The sequence below is a fragment of the Microcebus murinus genome, chromosome 27, assembly GCF_040939455.1.
Source record: "Microcebus murinus isolate Inina chromosome 27, M.murinus_Inina_mat1.0, whole genome shotgun sequence".
Taxonomy (NCBI): Eukaryota; Metazoa; Chordata; class Mammalia; order Primates; family Cheirogaleidae; genus Microcebus; species Microcebus murinus.
The window spans coordinates 19,422,485-19,430,702 of NC_134130.1; the positions used below are offsets into that span (position 1 = coordinate 19,422,485).

Sequence of the window (8,218 nt, forward strand, 5' to 3'; positions counted from 1 at the left end):
TAGACCTATCTTTTTATCCAGCTATCCTGCTACTGGGTATCTGCCCAAAGAAAATGAAATCATTTTATCAAAAACACCTGCACTTGAATGTTTATTGCAGCAGAATTCACAATTGCAAAGACGTGATATCGACTTAAGTGCCCCTCAATTCATGAGTGGATAAATAAAATGTTATACGCATACACACAAACACACACACACACACACACACAAATGGAGTATCTACTCGGCCATAAAAGGAAATGAAATAATATACCAAAGGCTTTTTGTCAGTCTAAAGCATATCATGTTGATAGGGCTCAGAAAACTGTCCTAAATGAAGGCCTCAGAAGCCAAAGTTCTCTGACTTTCCCTGGTCTTCCTGCCTCTTGGTCCAACAAGAGACGAGCTATCAAGGGACATCTTAAACGGTATCGTGGTCATGAAGCATCTCCCCCAGGAATTGTATCAAGCACTGAAACATGCCTTTACAAGCTCACTAATGGCTACCATGAGAAGGAAGTACAAGTAAATCAGTGGATAGCGAGAGAAGTGGACTATATAAAGTAAAAATAGCTCATGGGATAGGAAAGATCATGGGAACAGTTGTTTGAATGCTCAAGGCATTTTGCTGGTTGACTTTCTGCGTGGCCAAAGAACAATAATATCTGCTTACTGTGGCAGTGTTTTGACGAAGTTATCCAAGGCTTTAGCAGAACACACCTGGGAAAGTTTCACCAGAATATCCTTCTCCACCAGGACAATGTTCCTCTCAGTCCTCTCATCAAGTATGCACAGATCATGAGTTATAATGGGAAATTATTTAGTATTCTTTTTACAGTCCTGATTTAGCTTCTTTTTGTTTTCAAATCTTAAAAAAAAATGTTTAAAGAAATCTGGGTGTTGGTTCGTGCCTGTGGTCCATGTATTCAGAAGGCTGAGGCCTGATGATCACTGGAGCCCAGGAGTTCAAGACCAGTCTAGCAACACAGAGAGACCTCTTTCAAAAAAATCTATAAACATTACCATTTTTTTTAGTACATGTGTAGAAACGACTGAATTGTAATGGTTAAATTCCCAAGACGCTCAGTTCTTCAGGGATGGACCAAAGGGCTGGACACTTTGGCGTATTTTTATGGTTGAATAACATTCTATTTTATGTTTGCTACATTCTCTTTATCCATTAATCTGTTAAGAGACACTGATTGTTTTCATTATCTTGGTTATTATGAATAATGTTGAAATGGACATAGAAGTGTATGTGTCTCTTAGAGATGGTGATTTTATTTTCTTTGGGTATATACCACAAAGTGTGATTATAAGATCATAGACTAGTTTATTTCTAATTTTATTTGCAGACCCTCCATATTATTTACATCCCATGAACAATTTATGTGTACCCTTTTGTCCAAATCCTGGATAGCACTTGTTATTTTTTACCTTTCTATGAAAATCCACCTTAATAGGTCTGTGGTGACATCTCATTGTGGTTTACATTTGCATCACCATAATGAGGAGTGGTGTTGAGCACTGCTTTTATACCTGATGACAACTTGTACATCTTTCATGGAAAATGTTCATATGGCTCCTTTATTAATTTTTTCAGATAAGATTGCTTTTCTGCTATTTAGTTGAATGTTTTTCTTAAATATTTTACGTATTACCCCGTTACCGGATATGTGGATTGCAAATATTTTCTCCCATTTCTTGCGTTGTCTTTTTATGTTCTATTATTATTTTTTTTGGAGACAGAGTCTCACTCTTTAGCCTGGGCTTGAGTGCCATGGCATTAGCCTAGCTCACAGCAACCTCAAACTCTTGGGCTCAAGCGATCCTCCTGTTTCAGCCTCCCAGGTGTCTGGGACTATGGGCACGCACCACCGTGCCTAACTCCTGTTTTCTATTTTTAATTGTGTGGCTAATTTCTTTCTATTTATATTTATATTAGTGACAGGGTCTCGTTTTTGCTCAGGCTGGTCTCGAACTCCTGAGCTCAAACAATTCTCGCGCCTTGGCCTCTCAGAGTGTGGGATTGCAGGGGTGAGCCACCATGGCCAGCCTTTTTATTTTCAGTATTTCTTTTGCTGTGCAGAAACTTCATAGTTTGATGCAGTCCCGTTTGTTTATTTTTGCTATTGTTACCAGTGCTTTTGGTGTCATTTCCAAGAAATCTTTGCCAGTACACCTGTGTCATGAAATTTTACCCTATGATTTCTTCCAGATGTTATGTTTTCAGGTTATATATGTAAGTCTTTTATCAATTTTGAGTTGCTTTTTATGCATGGTTTAATAGATAAGGGTCCAATTTCAATTTTTTGTATCTACATATCTAGTCTTGGCAGTACCATTTATTGAAGAAACTATTGAATCCTCTTGTGTATTTTATACCACCTTTTCAAAAACCAGTTGAATGCGTATGCATATATAATTTTTATATTTTATATTTTGACCACTTTAACTTTGATGTGGTATTTATTTTGTTAACAGTATGAGATGAAATCTAAATGTTTATTTTCACACTTGTAGTGATTCCAGCCTCATTTACTGAGATACTTGTTCTCTATACTTCGACTAAAATACCCAAATGTAATCCTTCTTGCCATTTCATACACTTTCATTCAGGACGTTTTTATGCAATATTTAATATATTAGTGATGCCTAAACCGTTCTCTACCTTGATAAACAAGTTTATGCTTTTATTAGCACAAACCAAAAATCTTGAGCAATCCTAGACTATTATAATCTCACATTCCCCAACCAACCTAACAGGAAGCACTTCTGAATGTGCACAACATGTGACCACTTCTCACTGCTTCCCCTGAGTCCACACTGGTCTGAACCATATCTCTATGCCTGCAGCTGTTTTCTGACTGGGTTCCTGCTGGTTTATCCCCTCTAAATTTACTTTACACTTATCAGTGCCATTAGTCCAAGTTTGAAGAACATGTTCATCATTTTAATTGAGGTAAATGTGGTGTCCTAACATGGTGAGGCAGAGAGGAAGAGACTCCACATAGTTATGTGGGCAGATGTAGGCCAATTTGCCTAAAGCAGCCACTGTGTGTGGTTTCAATCTCACAGATCCAGGGGTTCTGTGTGACATGATTGGCCACCAACATTTAAAGGTCTACGTGTTAAATGACCTTTTGCACATTCCGTGCTGAGATCTGATCCAAATGAAGTGTTACCTTCTTTCTAACACTTTCTATTCTTCATTTCCTCCACCTGGTAGCATCTTCTCTTTCTCATGACTCTAAGGTCCTTTGTCATATGACAAAAGGACATAGGACATCAATTTTTAGTATAGCATACATAGTCTGCTTTTTCCTAACATTTTCAAATTTGAGGCTGTTCTGATGGGATTTCACTTCCTATGTGATTTTCACTGTTTCTCCCTCTCTCACTTTGTGTCTTTCCTTCTCTCTTTCCCTCTCCCAATCCTTTTTGGTTTTTACCCAAATGTCATGGCCAAGAGAGCCAAAAATATTTTTTCTCAAGACTTATAATTTAATAAGACAGGCAGTACAGTGATAAGTACATGAATTATAAATCAGAAAGTTTCATAAAATGAGCCATTAAGGTGTTTTCATGAAGAATGATGGAGTCAGGGCAGAGTGGGGAAGACCTACTTTAGAATGGTATTAACTCTTCATATCAGAACTGATAAGCGATGCCCTAGGAAGAGAGGAAGGGAAAGCGTTCTCCACAAGAGACAAAAGCAAAGACCTAAGGTGCATGAGAGACTGTTCTTAAGATCCACATACGGAATTCCTCTGTTACTTTGGTTGCCTGATTTTGGTTGGTGCCCTTTTATAGGGGGCTGGGGCTCCTCTTTGGGGGTGTGTTTTCCGTTTGGTTCTTCATACTTCCTGAGTTCCTTCGCTGATTTCTTCCCATTTCTCTCAGTTGTTGCTTCTTTTCTTTAGGTTTTTGTTTCGGTATTCAGTTGCCTTGTTTAGTTTCTGAGCCAGTAGGTGGTGTCTGTGGGTGAGATTCGACCATTCCCTGTATAATGAGTCAGTAGGTGTCATGAAAAGGGTGTGCAGGATGCTCTCCCTGTCAGTAGGTGGCGCTTGCTTGGTGGAATAGGCTACACTGTTGTTTTTATGGCCTGTTATCAGCTCTTGTTCCTGTAGACAGAACTCTAGTGCCTCAGGTGGTAGGTGGACCCTGGTACCTCCAGGTGTGTCCTTTTTTCCCCTTCAGTGAGGGCTAGTCTAGGAGAGAGTCTGCACGGAGCTGGGTTGGGTAAGCCTGCCCTCAGGCACCAACAATGTCGTTAGCAGGGGTCAAAGTTCTGTTCTCTGCTTCCAGGCAAAGCTGACAGTGAGGGGCTGGAATAGCCCCACTCAGTCAGAAAGTCTGCGTGTGGGGGTGTGGCTGTCTGAGACTCGCACTCTGGAGCGGGCCTGGCCTCTTTCCACCATCCCCAACTCCACGGCTACTCCTGGGCCTCTGCCAGCAGGCCAGACCACACGCCACCAGGCCTCCCCTGGGGTGAGGGTTGCCTTCTAGAACGATGATCTGCCCCTGAAGGCACACACACCTCAGTAGGCTGTTCACAAATATCCCTTCTCTGCCCCAGGCAATGCGAGGCCTCGATGCACAGAATGGGGTCTGCAGGTCTGACCACTGGGTCCCAGAGTTTAAACTATATCCCCACCAGGGAGAGCAGTGCCAGTCCCAATTCACCCACATGCAGCCCACGCTGGGTCTATGTCTCTCAAGCTCAGGGTCTGCCCCTTCCTCCTGGGATCACCGTGCCAGCAGCACCTGGGAGGGCTGGAGGGTAGGGAGCTCACAGTCTGTGTTCCACTTAGTCAGCTGTGGGGCCCCAAATGGGAAGGTCCCGTTCCCTGTAGGTGCCTCCCGCTGGTGGCTGTATTGTCTCTCTGTCCCTCTGGGCAGCCGTGGGTAGTGTTGGGGGAGGGGAGGAGGAGGCAATATGGAGTCTGCCCTGCAGCTTGGGTCTGTGCACATGGAGGTGCCCCGAGGGAGTTCGGATCCTGTTGTCACGTCCGCTACTGGCTTACCGCTCACTGGCAGCTGTCGTCGCTGGGCTGGTGTCTACAGGTCTCGCCACTCACTGGGGTGCCCACCAGCAGTCCGGGATGCAGTGGAGAAGAAATGGCCGATTCACATATACTTCCCGCTGGTCTCCGGGCTGCTCCGGGGGTCCCAGCTTTCAGATCTCCTCTGTGACCTCCTCCTATGGAGTCTCCTGTGGTCTCGTACTCCTCCTTCCGACCCTCCTCGGATATAGGCGGGCAAGGAGCGAGGGAAGGGGTAGAGGATTTTTTCTTCTTCCCATTTCTTTAAAAAACCCACACGAAACACACACACACACAACCGACGTTTGTTCCCAAGTAGAAACATAAATAGGGCAGGATCGAACACTCTGTCCTTCTCTCTTCCAAAGGCAGAAAAGGAAAAGGAGACGCAGGGCTTGGGGATGCGCCCGCAGGGCCTTCCGCGGTGGTGCGCAGGAAGGGCGGCTGGGACACGCGGGTGCGTGCGGCGCAGGGCGGCCGCCGGGACAGAGGCAGCGCGAGGGGGGGCAGGGCGTCATGCGCTCGCCCCCCGGAGCAGGGGGTCCAGCTTGTGGAGTCCTGGGCGCCCTCTCCGAATCCTGGGCTCCCTCCGGGGGTCCCCGGGGGCAGTGCCCTCTCTGTCCCGGGCGCCCAAAGGGGGGTCCCGGGGCCGCGCACTCTCCGAGTTCGGGGCGCCAGCGAACCACCCCCCCTCCCCTCCCCCCGCGAGCCCGCCCCCCCCCCCGCGAGCCCGCCTCTTGGGAGGGCGGCCGCGCATGCGCGCCACGCGCCGGCTCAGTACCAGGGCACCTGGTGCTGAGGCAGCAGCTGGCAGCCGCTGTTGACGTGACTGGGGACTTTCTGCTTGAGCTGCGCCACCTGCTCGCGCAGCAGGCTCGCCGTGGACGCCAGCTCCGTGTTCTGGCTCTTGAGGGTCTTCACTTTCTCCTGGAGACGCGCGCTCCAGCTTGCGCTTGCGGCACTTGGAGGCGGCGATGCGATTGCGCAGCCGCTTGCGCTCCGCCTTGATGCGATCCTGCGTGTCCATGTCGATGGGCGACAGCGGCGGGCTCTCGCCAAAGCTCGGCACGTCGGGCACCGTCTGTGGCTCATCCTTGAGCGCGGCCAGGGGCGGCCCCAGCGCGCCCGGGGGTGGCAGCGGAGGCGGGAAGGGCATGGGCTCGGCGGCGAAGGCGACCGTCGCCGCCCGCGTAGCTGCTCAGGTTCACGTAGACGGGCGCCTCGGGCGCGGCGGCCAGCTCGCCGGAGGGCGCGGAGCCCGCGGCCGTGCCCGAGGGGCCCCTGGCGGCGGCGGCAGCGGCGGCCGCGCCCGTGCCGTGCTGGTTCTGCTTGTGCAAATCCTCCAGGGCCTTGACAAGGCCCTCGGCGAACTCCTGCTCCTCGCTGGCCGCCACCTTGGGGTAGAGGAACTGCGTGCTGGTCGGCGTGGTGGTGACCAGCCCGTTGGACTGGATGATGAGGCGCTCGAGCTCCGGGGAGGCGAGCTTGAGCAGTCCCAGGTCTGGGGAGGCGAGCAGGCCGTCGGGGGGTGCGGTGCTGGGGGCGCCGTCGGCGCGCAGGGGGGCTGGAGGCGGCGCGGCCCCCAGCTTGAACGCCGCCGGCCACCTGCTCGCTCAGGCTCAGCGTCAGCGCGTCCTTCTTCATCATGCTGCCGGCCGCCGCCGCCGTCGGGGACGCCCCGGGGAACAGGCGGCCCGGGGACGCGAAGCTGCTGCCGCTGCCACTGCCACCGCCGCCCAGGCCGCTCAGCGCCTCATCACCATAGAAGGGTGTTTCCATCCTCCGCCTCCCCCGCAGCGCCGGCCCGCACCCCCCCCCCCCCCCGTGCGCTCGGCTTTGCGCCCGCCCTGGCCGAAGCCGCTGTGCCCGGCCCTCCGCTGGCGGCGGCTCCCATAATTTCTTAATATCAAATAAAAACACTATTTTGGTAATTTTTGTGGTTGTAATTCTGTTGCTTTACAACCACTGAACATTTTGCACGTCCCATATTAATGTTTTACGTGCCATATTTAGCTTAGAGACACAAGGTAACAAAATTTAGTATATTCATTGGAGTTAAAAGGCCAAAGACCATGATTACTGATGAATATGTCAAATAAATAGACATTCCAAAGCCCATTTTTCTGAAAACAGTCACAAGACAGAAAAAAGAGCATGAGAGCCCTGTATATTCAAGAAATGGGCAAAGCCTACAGAGACATTGGATTATATGAAGAAACCTAATGTCATAGGGTTACCAGAAGGGGATGAAGACAACACTCACAGGTTGGACAAACTATTTGAAGATATAATAGAGGAAAATTTCCCAGGCCTTGCTAAATATCTCGATATACAGGTTCAAAGCACAATTGACTCTGGGAGATTCAATGCAAACAGGAAGAGTCACGATAAGCAGTCATCAGACGGACCAAAATATCAACTAAAGAGGCCCTTCTAAGAGCTGTAAGACGAAAGAAGCCAGTAACATACAAGGGAAAGCCAATTCCCATAACACCAGACTTCTCTAATGAGACTTCACAAGCAAAAAGAGACGGGAGCCCCATTCTCACTCTTTTGGAGCAAAACAATGCCCGGCTTAAAAATCTCATTCCCTGCAAAACTAAGCTTCATATATGAAGGAGAAATAAAGACATTTCCAGACAAGTAACGCCTCAGCGAATTTACCAAGACAAGACTAGCCCTACAAGAAGTACTCAAAACAGTGTTACGCATGGAACATCAAAAATAATAACCCACGAATATAAAAACAAAAAAACCCAAAGTTATTACAATTGCTCAAGACAGAAATGATAGCAACAACATCCAACCCAACAGAATGAACAGAAATCTACCTTACCTATTAGTACTCTCAATAAATGTGAATGGCTTAAACTCTCCACTCAAGAGACATAGGCTGGCTGAATGGATAAGAAAATACAGGCCAAGTATATGCTGTCTTCAGGAAACACATCTGACCTGCAAGGATTCATATAGACTAAAGGTAAAAGGGTGATCAGTATTCCAAGCAAGTGGAAACCAAAAGAAGCTTGGCGTTGCCGTTCTAATTTCAGACGATTTAGTTTCTAAACCAAAAAAAGTAGTGAAAGACAAAGAGGGTCATTATATAATAGTGAAGGGCACAGTTCAACTAGAAGAGATAACAATTTTAAATATATAGGCACTCAAATTAGGTGCACCAAGATTCATAA

General features: G+C 48.0%; 1 pseudogene; it reads right to left on the reverse strand.

Annotated features, from left to right (window-relative positions):
* Nucleotides 1-5,804: 5,804 nt before the first annotated feature.
* LOC105867977 (transcription factor JunD-like) lies at nt 5,805-6,809 on the reverse strand (annotated as a pseudogene).
* Nucleotides 6,810-8,218: the final 1,409 nt, after the last annotated feature.